We start from the raw sequence: 18943 nt of genomic DNA on the forward strand, positions 1-18943 counted from the left end.
TTAAGAATAATATATACTAAGTTTAAGTATAAAATATTCTTAAATATGCGCCACGAATATATTCTTAATTTCAGTTTACGGTTTTTTCTGTGTAAGCTTACAGCAAGCTTTAAATGTCCCACCTGACCCAAGCTTGCATGGTAAGCTTACCAAAAGATTGTAGTGTAAGGTTATTGCAAAATTGTACAATAAGATTATCGCAAGATTCCTCAGTAAGCTTGCACGGTAAGCTTGTAGCAAGGTTGGTGCAACGTTGACAAATAATCTTGCTTTAAACCTAAAAAAAATTTGTTTAAAAAAGGTTTGGTTTAATTAATATAATAAAATTATAAAAATTGTACGAAATTAAAAAAAAAAATTTAGGTTCAAAGTAAGGTTATTTGGCTTACTGAGCAATCTTGCGAGAATCTTTTTGTGCAATCTTGCAGTAACCTTACACTGCAATCTTTTTGTAAGCTTACCATGCAAGCTTGGGTCAAGTGGGACATTTGTAGCTTGCAGCCAGTTTGCCGTGCAAGGTTGGCAATATTGCGTGGCAAGCTTGCCGCAAGGCTGCTGCTATCTTACGTCCTATCTGAGTTACTTAGTATATATTTTAAATGCTAAGAATTTATATTAAATACTAAGAATATATATACTATGTTCCAAGAATATATTCTAAGTTTAAGAATATTACATACTGAATTTCAGTATAAAATATTCTAAAATAGGTCCGAAATATATATATATATATATATATATATATAGTCTAAACAGAATATTTTTTTCTCACTGTTTCTGTGATAGACACTCACATTATTTTTTACAAAAAAAAGTAATAATATACTTAAATCTTTCAAAGAAAAATTTTTTCTTTCTTTAAAAAAAAGTATGACAAAAGAAGTATTTTATAATAATTCGTTTATATTAATTATTATCGGCAAAAATGTTTCTCTCGATGAAATGAAAAACCTTTCTTTATATTTGGAAAGTGTCAATCACTGAGACAGGTTGACATTGATGCATATATATATGTATATATATATATATATCCGTGCTCATAAGAAAATTGTCGACCTTTATTCGGCTTCGTCATTTGGACGTCATGCTGAAAATCACCACGTCAACGTACAAGCAAATATGGCTAAACTTTAAAATTCATTAAGAAATTTCAGCTTGTAATTACATAAAATGAATTCTTATACATATATATATATGTAGTAAGGGTTATAAAATCTCAAGTTTAAAACATTTTTTATACGAAAACTTCACTTTTTTGTTTTATTACAAAATAAACATACAACCCGCACATAAGAAAAAAAATGAAAAAAAATCTACATTTTAATATAACAGGGACATAATTTTTTTAATACACCTCCTCTTTTTTTTTTATATATGTACCTATACACTATTTTAAAATATTTATAAATATTTTATACTATTTTACAAACAAAAAAAAAAGAAAATTTAATTTGCCTTTGTTTATTGTCTGCATGCATGATTATAAATTTTTCTATAAGAATGAATGAAAAAAAAAACATTTTATTTTAAGAGGAAAATCTTTTAATATAGCATTTTGCATGACATTTTTTAAATGTTTGCAAATATTAAAATTATTAAAATTTTATCTAAATTTTGAGGTTATGTTCGTTTCTTAGTAAGGGGAATTTGAGGTTATGTTTGTCGGACATAGACATTTTAAGGTTATATTTGAACTAAGGCCTTAAATGCTGGACATCTATGCCCTATAATTTTGAGGTTATGTTTGATCTCTGGCCTTGAATCCTGGAACCCTATGTCTATGAATTTTAAGGTTAAGTTTGATCTATGACCTTGAATCTTGGAGACCTAACCTAACCTAATCTAACCTAACCTAACCTAACCTAACCTAACCTTGTCAAAAATATGGGTTTGGTACACTTGACATGGAATGACCCATACTGGAGACAGCGTTGAAATCTTTCTATAATATAGAGAGGATAGAATTATAACTCCTCTCATATTGAGAGGAAATGTTTTTAGTACCTTTTCTACACACACTGAAAACAATTTATTTATATGTGGCATCTATTTTAGAATATTTAAATGCAATTTATTCTTTTTTTTTAAGAATATTGTACTTATTTAATATTCTTAAAATAAGAATATATTCTGTAATTTAAAAATTCATTTTTAAAAACACTTCAATATTTTCAGACTTTTCTATACGCATTAACAGTTAAAATTACAACAAACATTAAATAAATTTATTATGAATTTATTTTTTCTTGAACAAAAAATGAATTTTAATTTCACCTTTAATTAATTAACAAGATGAAAAATTTATTTATTTTTTATAAAACAATTTTATATTTTTTGGTATGTCTATGATTAAAAATAGTTTTCAATATATATATAGGTAGTTTTAAGGTAGTATATTAAATAATTGAGCTATTCAAAATTTATGAAAATCCTTTTAGCATAATTAATTCCCAAAATCAAGAGGAATTTATGTCGCGCTCTATATATAGAGAAAATTTAATGAAGGGAATTTAGATGGAACACGTGAAAAGTTTTGTTCACAGTTATATATGGAAATTAGGTACAGCATCACTGTATATAATATAATATGACATATATTTTGATAACATTCTCGCCCTTTTTATTCCAGAATCATAAAAAAAAACCCCAAAAAAATATATAAAGAGAAAGGAGAGACACTTGATGCGGAAGATTGTAGAAAAAAAAAACGAAAAAAAATCTTAAATTTCAGCAATTTTTATGATACTTAAAAATCATGCAAATTTTCAATGAATATAGATATATATAATAAAGACCTTTAAGAAGATTAACGAGCGTTATTCCGAAAAAATGTATTTTTACGATCCTTAAATTATATATGCACTTTGATATATAGAAATTTGTGATTCTGACGTATATATATATATATATATATATATATATATCCCCTCAAGCGATTCTCTTTTTCTTGATGTAACATGAAATGATACACCTGTTGCATACAAAGTATACATCCACCTGTTACTTAACATACATCAAAATTGTTTATCGATATATATATATTTTTTTTTTTGCTACTTCTTCATTGATTATTATACAATAAAGATTTTTTATTTCACCGCAATAGTTTCGATTTAATTAATTTTAACTCACCGAACGATTATGAAATAAACAATTTTTAGTGATAGTTGCGAAGTAGTTTTATCCGAAACGTTATTAAAAAGCACAAAAGATTTTTTTTTAATGGAAGATACAATAGAAAATTTTTTTCTTTTTTTTTTGACCAAGTTATATTGAATAGAGTTGATAATAAGTTATTTTTTGCTATAGACGCGCACCGAACACTGAACAAGTCAAAAACTGTTTGACTGTGGAATGAATATTTGGATTTAGACTCGAATACGAACGCCGTGTGTCAATGGAAAAGCGCGAAGGGGAGGCGCGGGGGTTGGAAGTTTACGCGCCAGCGCCGCCGAGTGTATACACATTAAATGTTGTTTCTCTCACTATATAGACGATAGATGTGTGTGAAATACATTTCCTTTTTCTCCAAGGGGAAAAAAAAGTTTATTTCAGGACATTTCATTAAGTTGAACCATTAACAAAAGACTTCATAAAACTTTAGTATTATATATAATACAAATATAGAAAGTAAAAGGGATGAGGTAATGTTAAGTAGTAAGGTGAAAAACTTTTTTTCTTTCTTTGCTGAATTCGAATTTGATTTCAAATTTAAACATTGAAACATATTCCTATACTCTGATGGGTTTTGGGATCAAAATTTTTCAAAAATCTTCTGCCATATTCCCACACAGCACAATATTTTGTTTCCACTGAGTTTAAACCTAAGATTCGTTAGCTTACAGCGTAAACTTCAGGTGAGGTTAAGGTGAGTTGCAAATGTCCTCTCTACCGTAACCAGCAGTGTAAGATTGTAGTCAGTTTACTATAACCTTACTGTAAGCTTTCCGTAAACTTACTGTACACTGAAAAAAAACTAGTAGGTTTTGTAACTTTGTAACTACTCTAAGTAGTACAATATGTCCTCAACTGAATTTAAACGGTTTTATTAACTATATAAAAATAGTTAAACCAATGAAAAATGTAATTGGTAGAATGACATTTTGTGATTGTATTAACTCAATTTAAAAATGTTAAAACAACTCAAGATGTAAGTAGTAGATTTTACTACTTAATGTGGTTCAATAGGCTTTAAGAACATTTTTTTGTAGAATTAATAAATCTTTTGCAATTAAAACTACTACTTTAAGTATAGTAGATTTTACTACTTAAAATAGGAAAATAAAATTATTTTTTATTTATAATTGTTTATTATCAGTAGAATTGACTTTTTCATCCTCTCTCCTATGGGAGCGTTCATAAACTACGTAGACCTATTTTTGTGACTTTTTGACACCCCCCTCCCCCCACGTAGACTAACGTAGACTTTTGATGACCCCCCCCCCCTCCCCCCACGTAGACTAACGTAGACTTTTGATGAACCCCCCCCTCCCCCCGTGTTTCACGTAGTTTTTTTTTAATATGCATTTTTACTACATATTTAATTATATTCGCATTTTATACAAACAAGTCAATTAAAAACAGTAAAATAATCTGAATAAAATATTTTATTCTTTACATATAGAAATGTTTAAAATCAACAAATACAAACAATCTTTTAATACGAAGATAACATTTTTTTTAAATTTTCTTAAAATTTTTTTTTTAGAGATCTTCGGTAAACGGTGAAATTAACCAGTCGTGTATGTCCCTCTGTCTTTTTTATTAGAAGTTCGAACTCCCGCGCAATTTTAAAAAAGCAAAGAAATTAATTTTAGTATATATTACGTAGTTAGAGTCGACACCCCCCCCTCCACCCACGTAGACTAAGGTAGAATTTCGTTTAACCCCCCCCCCTTCCCCTAAACATGCTACGTAGTTTATGAACGCCCCCTATACTGACGCTTATTTTATGTCCTAACGATTATGTACCTAACAGAGAAAATTTCTAACTGACGGGAATTGAACCCTCGACCCTAACGCTCGCAATCCGATACCTTAACCGACTAACCACGCACGCTCGCTATACGACAGTCTGCAAACTACTCGAAGACTACTTTCTGCTAGTCCAATTGGTAATTTAACTATTTAAAGTAGTCATTTTTACTACTTTTATTAGTTGCTATAACTATCCTTTTTAAGTTTTGACTTGTAAATTTTTCATCTTTTGACCGAATTCATTTCAAATCAGACAGGCTTGACTTGGTTGGAGCTGAAAATAATTTTCACCTTCAAAATGTTGTTCTTCAATGAATTTTAGACGACACGTATTTTTTTATTTTGCTGAAAAAAATTTTTTCTTTAAGTTATAAGGAGTTCAAATATATAAGTCGAGAACTTCGTTTTGTTTAAAATGAAGAGAAAAAATCTTAAAAGTGATGTAACTTTTTAAGTAATTAAGATAATTCACTTTTTTCTTTTTTATCTGAAAGGATTTTTATTCTTTTTTCGAAATCCATTGGAAAATTTAAAAAATATTTAAAAATAACAAAATGGAGGCCAATTTACTAAAAAACTTTCAACTTTCAACCATGGTCGTAGATGTACACAAACATTCTGCGCAGACGCGAATATACTCTCCTCGTTTAATACACCTGGTCTTTTGAAAAAAATGGCCTTAAAAACGACCATAAATGCGGCCGTAAAAATGGGCGCAAATGAGACCGTAAATGTGGGCACAAATGCTGTTTTAAATTTGCTACCATTTATATAGTCATATTTATGGTCACATTTGCGCCCATTTTACGGCCGCATTTATTGTCGTTTTTAAGGCCATTTTTTTCAGAGCATCAAATTTAATGCTCTCGGTGTAGCCAGGGTCAATATTCATAATTGTTTTCAAAAAACTCGAACACTTCTTTTCATACATTAAAAAATTATTTAAAATTGTAATTTTAATTACTTTTAAGGAAGTAAACAAAAAAGAAATATTGTATGACATTACACGACGCATAATATCTTGGTGTTGTTTATCGTAATAGTATAGCAGACGAATTTCATAGGGAAAATCGGTGGATTCTAAATTTCCCAGAAGGAAATCTTATTTAAAATGATTTAATATAAAAAATTGTTTAAAAAACAATAATAAAAATTTTAAGTGATAAATTTATTGTTTTTATATTTAGTTATGTTTTTCAATGAAAATTAATAATTTTATAATCAATTATTTTTGAGAATAATTTTCACTAGGAATCATTTTGATGAACTAGTAAAAGAGTTTTTTTTTTCTATAAAAATCAACTTTTAAATTAAAGTAAGTTAATGAATTAGCACGGGAATTTTATTTTATTAAAAATTATAATTAACAATATTATATAAAAGTAAATAACCATATATACGTTGTTCTGTTAAGACTTTGAAAATTTTTCGCATTCAATAATAAACTTTTATTTTGGGTGATGACGCTCAACAAAATTATCTTTTCCATGACTTTGTATGTATAAACATACGCTTTTGTTATGATAAAATTATCTATATTTTGTTATTATAGAATATAATCAAATATAAAAACAATTAATTTAACTCTTTAAATTTTTTGTTACTGTTTTCTAAACATTTTTCCAATTTAATGTATTTTAAATAAGAGCGCCTTTTTCTACTAAAGTTATATTGGCGCAAGCGCAGTTGCGTTTGGTTAGGAAGTCGTTGGCATCATTGCTCCTAGTGTTCACTATCGGTAATAGTAATCATCGTATAGTGTCATGGCTTCTGCTTCATTATTCTTCGAATATTTTTCTAACAAGTTTTGTGTGTAAATTAAATAATTCATTAATGTGTTGAAATTATTAAGATCATTTTATTTTTGGTGACGACGTTCAACAATATTATTATCTTTTCCATGACTTTGTAAGTACAAACATACGCTTTTGTTATGATAATATTATCTATATATTTTGTTATTATAGAATATAGATTCTAATTTTTATAGAAAGTACAAATTTAAATAAATTTTTTTAGTGTACAGCTGATTAAAAATATTGACATAATACTTCTATTTCTTTTTAATATTAACTTCATGTCGTATATTATGAACTTTTAACTTCAAAAATTTATTTTTGATTAAACTAACTTGACACTTCATATAACTATATGTTTATTTTATATTTTCAAATTCTTTTACATAAACAAACGGATTATAAAATATTCTTTTTAATCAATTTAGAATAGTTATTCGAGAATTGATTATCTTGTTGCCGCACATTCTCAAAATTTTCGATTCTTTTTTATCTGGCTGGAAATTTGTTTTTTTTCACGTAGCATTTTTTCACCCTATATTATGTTCGTTAATCCTATCATAAAATAAATTGCGCTCAGATCTCTAGAGTAATAAAGACCAAAATTTGTAAAACAATAATATTCTGTAAATAAATAATTATTAATTCAAAAAAAAAAATCCTGAAAAAATCTTAAATTATATTTTAAAACAGTTATTCTTAAAATTAAAAAGATTAAATAAAATGATTTTTATTAATATTATAAGTATTTTTAAAAAATAAATAAATTTTTTAAAAATATTTTTTTATTAGAATTAAAATTTTATTTCCTTGACAATACAATACTTGTTTCTTGTCGAGATACATAGCCATACATCACAATATTCAGATTTACATTTTCTCGTTTTTCTAAAATAATAAGTACCTACAAATTTCATTAAGGGTTTGTGGGAACCTCTCACGTGACCTAGTATGGGAAAATGTGTTTTGGTAGTATACATCTTACTCTAAAACGAGAAAAGATTTTTGTCTAAAATTTTGAGGGATGATAGATTTGGGTACAAGGAATCTCGCTGTTCTCCGAAAAATACATAATTTTGCATTAAATTATTAAAAAATAAAGTTTAAAAAGTGGCATTTTTAAACGAAAATGCAGACGTTGCCTAAGTGTGTCAGTTCTCCAGTGAACAGCGCCAATTCGAGCGAGTGGCCGCTGAATGAACTATGGTAAAACACATTATTTTACTATTTATTGCTTTATTTTTATTATTTTTGCATTAAGTTGTAGTAAATAAGTAGAACAGCGAGATTCCTTGTACCAAACTAAACCATTTCTCCAAAATTTTAACCCAAAATCATTTTTTATTTCAGAGAAAGTTTCAAATCACAAAAAAAACGTCCTTTGCCCACATACCCTTAAAAACTTTATAAATATCAATGTCCACTTTTTGGTTTAACTTCGTTACAATCCTTTTACTCCATTCTTCTTTCTCAATGCCATTTCTCCAGTTTTGCAATAGATCCCTTGTCTCGTTGCTCATTTCTTTCAAGATTTTTTCATAATTCACTACGTGTTCCATATAGTTTCTTGCCTATTTTCACATCCTCTACGTCTATCGTTTTCATATCCTTTCTTGACACCTTTTGTTGCACAGCCACATCTCCATCATGACCAAATTATTTTTTGACATTCTTTCACATCCTTTTTGTTCCAATATTCCTCCATTCCTTTGCTTTTTTTAATCTCTTTATAATAGTTGCAATAACTGGATTATCTATTTTTGCCCAATCATTTTGTATGCCTTGTTCTTCTTTTATTGATACTAATTCCTTGGCTCTCAGTAACATGCTCATTTCAGATTCGTTGTCCCAAATCATGTTTATTATTCGCCCATTTCCCAATTCTTTAAGAGCCCTTTCCATTTTTTTTCTTCAATTCGTTGGATTCCCGTTTTTGATTCCTCTTACTTCTTCCCTTAAACATTTGTATGCCAGTCATATTCACTAGAAATAATTTTTTTTTATTCCTTTATTGCCGCTCTTTTCGCTTCTCCTCATGCTTTGTTGATTAATTATTATACTTTCCCAGCAAATTTTCTGATTTGAGTATTGTAATTGTTTTGACTTGTAAACGAAAATTCTAAGTAGTTAAATTCTTTCAGTGCTTCTAATTCAGTTTGCCCATATTTTCATATTGTTTTTTCTTTTTTCCTTCTTCCCCCGTTTTTAAAAGTCATTACCTTTGAATATTTTTTTATTTATTTAATTATATTAATTTTTTAAAATTTAGTTTAATAAAAAATTATTACATCTTGCATACAATGTTTAAAATCACATTTGAAGATTCCCGCGCTGCATTAAAAGATGCGCGCACAATAATAATTCAGACAAGTGGCGTATAGAGTGTGTGGTAGTCGTTTCCACTCGCAATCAAGGTGTTACCCTCACATTATACCCAATTGAAAAGATTCCCCAGAAAGTGCCACATGAAAATTTCATCAGAATTACGTCGAAATTTAAGTAGAGTTACAAAGAATTTCCAACGGAATTCAGACGAGATTTCGATTAATTCTTTTTTAATTTTTCTAGTCCTACATTAAGAAAATTATTATTATTATTATAAAATAGAATTTTTATCATAGAAACTTTACTAGAAAAATTTATTTTTTATGAAATATTATCTTAGTGTATGGCTCAAAAGATTAAAAAAAATCGAATTTTTGTTGGAATTCCGATGAATTATTATAGAAACTTTCTAAAAAAATATATTTTTAATAAAATATTTACTTGACATTGTTTAAAAAAATTGTTTATGTATTAAAGAATTTGTAAAATAAAAACATAAAACAAATTCAAAACAATGTTCTTCAACTTGACAGATCGATTTACTTGAATTTTTTTTATTCAAATATTTATAGTACATTTTTATTTAAACAAAAAAAATAGAGAAATTTAATTGATTAACCTTTTTTTAATATATAAATATTATTCATATAGTATTAAAAATTTTACTGAAATTATATTTCTCTTATTAAAAATAGAAATTTTAATGTACAAAAAGGTTAAAATAGTTGACGCGATATTCGATATTTTCGACAGTATATAATATATATATACATATATTTATATCTAAACATTCGATATGTAGAGATTCATTGCAGAACTTGCTTGGTCAGTTTCTTAGAGGATTATTCTTCCTTTAAGAGAAAAGTTTTAAACTTGGAAAGTAGTCCTCATCAATAAATCGTTTGAAAACAAAGAAAGTTATTCTAATTTTCTAGCGTAGATATTCTTCTTTTACAACTGCGCGCGATGAAAATGATAAAAAATTTAATTATAAAAATGAAACTTTTACCGTATTTTTAAAATGTTTATATATGTACTTTGTAACAAGAATTTTCATTTAAACGAGAAAAGACTTTTCTTGTATATTGTAAAAATAATGAAAAATTTTTTATTCTGAATATTTAAGAATAGTTATTTTTTTTTAAAAGATATTTTTGAGAAAAAAAAACAATTTTATATATTTGTTTTGATTCTATGGCTATTTTTCGCTTATTCAGAATACAAAAGAAAAATGGATATAGGATTTGAAATTTTATATTTGTACATATGTTTCCATTTTTTTTTTCTTTTCCAGAAAATACAAAATGAAACGTTTTTTCTTATAAAATAAACAATTCTCTACAGAATATGCATAAAGTAATAAAAATGTGCTGCAATCTAATATATAAATTTTGAATAAAGAAAAAATACTTTATAATTAAGATTTTTTTATAAACGCCACAATGAACTAGTTTTGCATTTTTAAATTTTTCTTTTGTGCAAATTTTGTAGCCTCCATTAATGGATTTTTGTAAATGTTTAATATTTCACAAAAAATATTTAAATGATAAATAAAAATTGTTATTGTTTTTATTTTAGAGAAAAAAACATTTAAAGTTATTTAGGAAACATTTTCTTTATCGTTTTCATAAAAATAATGAGAGGTCTACAGTCATTTGTTTTGAGGATAAGATAAGAGAAAAATTGACAATTCACTACTAATTTTTTTTTTTTTTTTGACAAAGACCATAAATTTTTTTCTTTTTATACTTTTTAAACAAAATTATTTTGTTAAGTTTTGACAATTTCATCTTTATTTATATTTCTCTTTATCATATTATTTTCACGCTAAAAATAAGTTGTTTTTGGAAATAAATAAAATTTAAGAAACTTTAAATTGGAATTTTTAAAAACTTAAGTCTGATGTAAAACGTATTTACATCTTTAAATCTGAATTTGTATAGAAATTTTACACTGAGAAAAAAGGTTTGAGCTGACAACCAAATATTTCATTTAATATATGTGCAACTAAAATTTTTTGGTTGACACAACTAAACTTTAGTTGACATCAACCAAAGTTTGGTTGAGACTACCAAATTCTTTTTCATTTTCTTATTTAGTCGTCTGAAACAAACTTTGGTTGTTGTCAACTAAAGTTTAGTTGTGTCAACCAAAAAGTTTTAGTTGCACATATATTGAATGAAATATTTGGTTGTCAGCTCAAACCTTTTTTCTCAGTGTACTAAGTACATGCAAAAAGTTGGTATCTTCTTGGTATCTTAAAACAAGATGTTAAGACGGAAATGGTAACTTCCATTCGCTTCCGTCTTAGAATAAGATGTTAATTTTAATATTTAGATGCTTTATTCCTATTATAACATCTTAAAATAAGACACTTTAAATAACTAAAAAGTTACTACCAAAACGTCTTAAAAGTGACTATCAAAACATCTTATATTAAGACACTTTTTTTTGCAGTGAATATGATATTTAATGATCCGATATTTTGAATTTTGAATAACCGATGTCAGATTCGAAATCAGTGACCCCGAAAACCTTTAAGAAATGAGTTTTAGGCGAATCCGATCATTTTTAATAATTTCGATCCACCATATTGAATTTTGAAAAAATGAGGTCAATTTCGTAATTAGCGTTCCCGAAAACCACTGAAGTTTTCTACACTCCGAGACTTGAACCAATATGTGCAGAAAAAATTTGTCCAATATTTAGTAGTGCTGAGGTTTAGAAAGAAAAGAATGAAAGATAAACAGGTATGGAAAATGAATGGAAAAGATTTGGAAGAGCCCAGACAGTACTTAAATTGCCGCAACCTTACTGCAAGCTTCAAATATCCCACCTGACCCAAGTTTGCATGGTAAGCTTGTGGCAAGGTTGGTGCAAGGTTGCTAAGTAACCTTGCATTTAAACTAAAAAAATGTTTTCTTTTAATATTTTATCTAATTTATATAATAAAATTCATATAATAAAAATAAAAAAAATTTTAGGTTCAAAGCAAGGTTATTTGGCAACCTTGCACCAACCTTGTTACAAGCTTACCGTTCAAGCTTACTGAGCAATCTTACGATAATCTTATTGTGCAATCTTGCAGTGTAAGGTTACTGCAAGATTGCTCAGTAAGCTTGCACGGTAAGCTTGTAGCAAGGTTGGTGCAAGGTTGCTCATTAAGCTTGCACGGTAAGCTTGTAGCAAGGTTGGTGCAAGGTTGCTCATTAATCTTGCACGGTAAGCTTGTAGCAAGGTTGGTGCAAGGTTGCCAAATAACCTTGCTTTGAACCTGAAAAAAAATTTTATTATATAAATTAAACGAAACATTAAAAAAAAGAAGGTGGGACATTTAAAGCTTGCCCCAAGGTTGCCCCAACGCCTCCCGTTGATAAGATGCCCGTTCATTTGTCAGAATAATAAAATGCTAACTCGAGCTCAGTTCAATATGAAGCTAGTTCAATTGTCAAAATAATAAAAGGCTAACTCAGTTTCCGTATAATATAATCCTATCTCGCATTAAATTCGAATTCAAGTTTTCGTAAATTAAAAAAAAAGTTTAAGTCGATCAGAATATTAATTCATACTTTTTAATGATTAATTAGTGATTAATAATTATTAATAAAATAAGAAATAGAATAAAAAACAAATAATAAAATGAATGAAAATAAAAAATATTATTAAAAAAGAAAAAAATTAATTTAGCCTTGAATTATTAATTTAATTAATAATAATTAATTAATTAATAATAATTAATTAATGATTAACAAAATAAAAAAATTAATAAAAAAATTATAATAAAAAAAATAATATTAGTAATAAATAATTCAAGGCTAAATTAATTTTTTTCTTTTTTAATAATATTTTTTATTTTCATTTATTTTATTATTTGTTTTTTATTCTATTTCTTATTTTATTAATAATTATTAATCACTAATTAATCATTAAAAAGTATGAATTAATATTCTGATCGACTTAAACTTCTTTTTTAATTTACGAAAACTTGAATTCGAATTTAATGCGAAATAGGATTATATTATACGGAAACTGAGTTAGCCTTTTATTATTTTGACAATTGAACTAGCTTCATATTGAACTGAACTCGAGTTAGCATTTTATTATTCTGACAAATGAACGGGCATCTTATCAACGGGAGGCGTCGATATGCTTTTGAATCAATAATTTTGATACCTTTGGAAGAAATGCTATTGATTTAATAGCATATTTTTCTCAGTGTATAGTTTCAATCTCGAAAAGTGCGAATTTTTTTTTATTTCATTGGCTTTAAGTTTTTTGTCCAACCAAAATGACATGCAAACATTCACACTTTTCGAGATTGAAAATATATTATTTCATAATCTTTTTAGTGTATAGTTAGAGTCCAATTTCTAACAATGCAAAGTGATATATGTTCAGGATTTATATTTAATTAGATTTAGAATTGTGATGTATATGTATTGGGAGTCTCGAATCCTTCAATATGCAGGAAGAGTAAATAAAGATTATTAATATAATAATAATAATAATAAAGAAAGTATTTTTCCATTACAATAGGGAGAGTCAAAAATTCTTAATGGAGATTCAACATTTTTATTTAAAAATGATGTAATATCTATACAGAAAAACAATATTTCACAATCAGTGACATATAATTCTTGAATTAAAATTTTTTTATAATGGTTCTACTATTTTTCTAATAATTGATAAATTGAAAAATTTTATTTCACCTCTTTTATATATCTATATATATATATAGGTACATACATATATCTAAATAGTTTGATTATTTCAACAGTGATTTTAGTGTTATAGTATAATAAAAACCATCAAATTAAGTGTTATTATGGCAATAAAAACAGGGAAACCCTTGTTTACTACTACGAAAACAATTATTTAGAAATGAGATGAAACTATTGACACCCTTCAAAAAAATAAAAAAAAATAAGAATAAAACATTTATGAAGCATTGACCCTGGATCGTATGAATAGTTATTATTCCAGTGTTCTGAATATTAAATCAGATGACGTCCGACTAGTGCTTTTCATATTCACTGCGGATACATTTCCTTATGGATTATGTACTATAGCGTTTTATTCACAGTAGAAGAAGAAAATTATAGCCAGACATTATTTCAGTACTTTAGAGTTGAACATAATTTTAGAATTATTCAGAAAATATTTTTCACCCTCTTAATGACTTTTAATTTAAATATTTTTTTTTCTAATTTTTACGTAATTTTCCTTCAATTTTTCAAATATTTTTAAAAAATATTTATAAAATCTATATACTAAATATATTTTACTGAAAGCATTTTTTTCTCATGTAAAATAGATTATAAATTATTATATTCTAAAGATTAAAAAAAATTTCCCATCAAAACAGTATAAAGAGAATTTAATTTTCGACTGTAACATACATTTCTAATTATAATAAAGTTAGTACACGCTGTGATAAACATAATTACTAAATAATAGTAATTTAACGAAAATTCGCTTACGGCTGTTCTGGCTTAGTTAATTGCTCGAAATCAAATCTTGATTTGATTGATATTATTTTTTATTTTCAATTAATTAACTGACATGCTAATGTAACTGTTATTATGTTAATTTTTAATTTATATCATTATTATAATTTACTTTTTTTATAAATAAAATTGTAAATAGTATTTAATTATAGAAATATTGCAAATATAACAGAATATATACTTCATCAAAGTATTTACATATATATTTCTTATGTATATTCCATATTAAGTATCTATATACAGTAGAGACTCCATTATCCGGACCCCTATTATCCGGATATTCGATTATCCGGACAAATTCAAAATTAATTTTTTTTTTTTAAATATAAAGTTTATAAAGTTTCAAGCCGTAAACTTCTATTTTAAATTTCTCCCCGCCCAACTTTTAAATTGAAATCGATTACCAGAGAGTAGTATCGATTACATATGCGACATGATCGCTGTATCGAATATCGAAATTGTAAAATGGCTTCCGCGTTCGTATGATCGTTTGACATTGAAAAGTTTGGTTAAATTCGAATCGTTAAGCTGTCAATAAAAGCTTGTTTGTTTAATATTACATAGATCATTATAATTTATATTAAAGGTATGTTTATTTATGTAGAATTTTTGAACTGCCACAAAAATAATTGAAGTATTTTAATAAAAATTAAATACCATATAAGTCAATTCAAAAACGTGAATTTTTACACGAAACGTTGCGTTTTAAAGTGTTTTAATTATTTTAAGAAAATGTTTATTCAAATATTTTGAAATATATCTAACTAAACATTTATTAATGTTGACTTTAAAAGTTTTAGTTGTTTTCAGTCTTATTTTAATACATATGCGAATAAATATATGAAATTACGAATCAAAAATTTGTTTAATTCGTACTTTACTCGATTTTCCGGATTTTCGATTATCCGGACAAGCGCCTGCATCCATTAGTCCGGATAATGGAGTCTCTACTGTATTGCAACTACTTATTATATATTATTTTGAAGTGATAACGTCATAAAATTAAATAACATAATATATTGTCCATTTTAATATTGATTCATATAATTGTCTTATTGGTAATTTAAGACAGCTATATTATATATATATATATATACTTAATTGCCAATTAAACAATTTATTTATAAAAAAAAATTTTATTATCTATACTATCAGAAGTATAGCTTGTTTCTCGTAATTCATTGCTTTTTCCCTTTAAGCCCATTGCCATGAAATTGATAACCCTCACCCACTTTGTAATCATTCTTGAGAGAAAGATCCACTTGTGCCGTGTTGATAAATTTTTTTACGACACTCGAGCACAGTGAATTTGTTGTCTCCAAGATACCTTAAAATTTTATCAAAGTTGTAAAAAGATTATTATAACTCCATCGTAAATTGTATTTTTACCACTCTCTGGAGATCTGATCAAATATTAGAAATATTTTCCATCGATAATACCTGTATAATTATTATCGATAAATATTTTTTTACTTCAGATGCACGGAAAGAAATTTTGTTAGAATATTTAATATTTTGACACTCATATTTAGTATATTAAGTTACAATTGTGGAAGATTTTGCAGATTTTGGGGTGGTAATAGATTTCATTACACTATTTTTTAAGAATGCCTAAAATAAAAATAATAAAGTTTAATATATTTAGAAACAAAAATTAGATGGTGGATTGGTGTTAATTCCTTATATTTACATATAATACCAATAGAAACTTTTTCTTTCAAAAAATGCTAGAAAAATATCAAAAAATCACCGAAGTTTGACAAAGTTAAGCGAGTGAGTCCGACCGGGTTTGACCGATCACTATAACGAGTAGTCACGAAAAAAAAAATGTCAGGGAATTTTTTTCTTTAAGCCTCGCTGGACATCCTGATTTTAAAATAATTTTTAATACTGCAATATGAATTAAAAATAATTTTAATTATTAATTAATAATAAAATACTTCATTTGTTTGCTCATAATTTTTATATAATTTTTATTTCTGCAATATATAGACTAGAAAAAGTTTGGATAAATAATTGTTTTTAATTATTCTATATTTCTTTTTTCTAAATATAATTATAGAATATTTGTTATAAGTTTGCTTCTATAATTAAATTAAATGATTTTATGATGAAAATTGTTCTTTGAAAGGTAATAAAATATTTTATTATTTCTTAATAAATAATTATTTTTATTTTTAAATATTTAACAATGTAATATTAAGTTTCTCACAAGTGCAGAAAAATCTGTCTATTTAGTATATAAAGAAGTTCAGAATTTCTCATTTCAGCGTGAATTATGTATGCTATATGCGTTGCGTTATTCTGCGTTTATGTATGCGTATTGTAGTTAGGATGTGTTAGGAATAATTTTAAACCAATCAAAGCGTACCAGTTATATGTATTAAGAAATACTCCCACTACCCTCGAATAGAAAAGGAGAGAAAATCTTAGAAAAGAGCCATTGGTGATTCCGACGTTTTTCTTTTTTTCACGGCTCCTGCTTTTTTGTATAGTTTTAGCAAATATTGAAACGTGCATTATTTTATAACACCACTCCTACTTTTTCGTATAGTTTTAGCAAATTACGAAATGTTGGTTCTGATTTTTCGTATAAATTTAGTAAATAACAAAGTGCTAGACTGTTTACTTCCTATACTGTTTTTTCCTATAGTTTTTTCAATATTGGAAAATTGTAGATTTGAATTAAGAAATAATAATTTCAGTTTTCGTAAAAAGTATACCAACTTTTATTATCAAACCAGAATGTTTCGCAACTGAAAAACAAAAATATCAAAATTTCTATTCAGATTTATTAAATATTCTATAACAAGATTTCTTTCCGTGTGATTTTTAACTTAAGAAATAAAGAAATAAATGTAATAACAAATTCCTTACTCTGCTTTTAAAATATGAAATTTTTTCTCGAGATTTTTCTTTAGCCAATGAATTTTGTTTTCAATAATAGGTAAACAAGTAATAAAATTGGATTTTGATATCAAAGGAAATACTTTAGGGTTCAATAAACTCTCATATAAATAGTAGGGGATTTATTTTTCCACATGAGAAAATATAATTTATTTATAAACTTTTCAAACATGTTTATTTTATTATTATTATTATTATTATATTATTAGTATTAAAATATGTCGTTTCTATTATTTATTAACTGCAATTATTATAAATTTTTTCCACTTTTTTTTACAGTTCTTTAAACAGAAATTGTATTTTTATTTCTCATTTTTCATAGAATCTTTATATTCCCTCTTTGTGTAGAAAAATAAAATTTCCGTCCAAAATAAAACAAACAACTCGACAAGCTATATACAATTCAGATCCTTTTTGCTTCGCAATTTTATAGAGACCTGGTCGTCGACCTACTCAATCGTTACCTCTTCATTATCTTTAAATTTACTCATCCGACCCTTGATGAACATAATTTCAAGTTGTGTCGCAAACAAGCTTAATTGTCTTCTCTTTAATTAATTACCATTTTCTCAAGTGAATTTTAATTATTTTCTCAAATCTACTTTTACATTCTTTTGTTTCACTCTTTTTGTAAAAATTCGCATTTTTTGTAATTCAATTATAAGATTGTTAATTTAGTAAAATATGAAAAGATATTCTTTTTTTTTTTAATATAGTGATAATTTTAAAGTTGCTAATTAAAGACAGTATGTCATTTAATTAAAAAAGTATAATTATTGAATTACTTTTAACTTTATGAGTTCTGTGATGTGTTAAATGTGCTTTTGAAGTGAATGACCCTAAAAAGAATTAGTTAAAAGTGAATTTATCACTAGCGAAAGATGACTGAGATCCGAGTGGAAAAATCTGTGAAAGAAAATAACAGGAAAGAAAACTTAAAAAAAAATTGGAAGAAAAATATTTCAAAGGTTGTAATTTATTTTTATGTATAGTGTTTACGATTGGTTATATTTCAATTTATGAGATTTATTTTGCTTCTGTCAATCGAATTGGTAAATATATATATATATATTTAAGGGAAAAGCAGACCATTTCTTATTAAATTTATTGATTTCCGAAAGGAGGAAGAAAACTTTTTTCGAGAAAGCTAACGAACTCAAGAAACTTGGATTTGGAGTAGCAAACGATATCTTAATATAGAAAGGAGAGAACAGCTAAAGAAACCTCTTCTTAAAGCTAGATATCTATTGAGAAAGCAAGGCGTAGATATGCTGAAATCGATAATTTGCGAGGTGTTTCTTACTTAAAAAATCAATTTCAGTTTGAACTCCGCTTGGAAGTCAGTGGATTTCCGTAGAAAACTCCAGGGATTCAAAAGCATTATGTTCCGAACATCACCAATAGACGGGGATTTAGCGATAAGCATGATGG

General features: G+C 26.4%; 2 protein-coding genes across 5 annotated transcripts in view; one reads left to right on the top strand and one right to left on the bottom strand.

The window, feature by feature from the left end:
- The window catches only part of LOC127288285 (pyrokinin-1 receptor-like), a 66010-nt gene extending 62648 nt beyond the window's left edge, over window positions 1-3362 (bottom strand). Inside the window, exon 1 of the mRNA XM_051315648.1 lies at window positions 3133-3362. The gene's annotated coding sequence lies outside the window, so the exon portion shown is untranslated. The remainder of the gene's footprint in view (window positions 1-3132) is intronic.
- The window catches only part of LOC127288297 (uncharacterized), a 164288-nt gene that overhangs the window by 99102 nt on the left and 46243 nt on the right, over window positions 1-18943 (top strand). The gene's annotated exons all lie outside the window — the stretch shown is intronic.

The sequence above is a fragment of the Leptopilina boulardi genome, unplaced genomic scaffold (genome assembly GCF_019393585.1).
Source record: "Leptopilina boulardi isolate dan_hultmark-lab unplaced genomic scaffold, ZJU_Lbou_2.1 LbouV2_384, whole genome shotgun sequence".
Taxonomy (NCBI): domain Eukaryota; kingdom Metazoa; phylum Arthropoda; class Insecta; order Hymenoptera; family Figitidae; genus Leptopilina; species Leptopilina boulardi.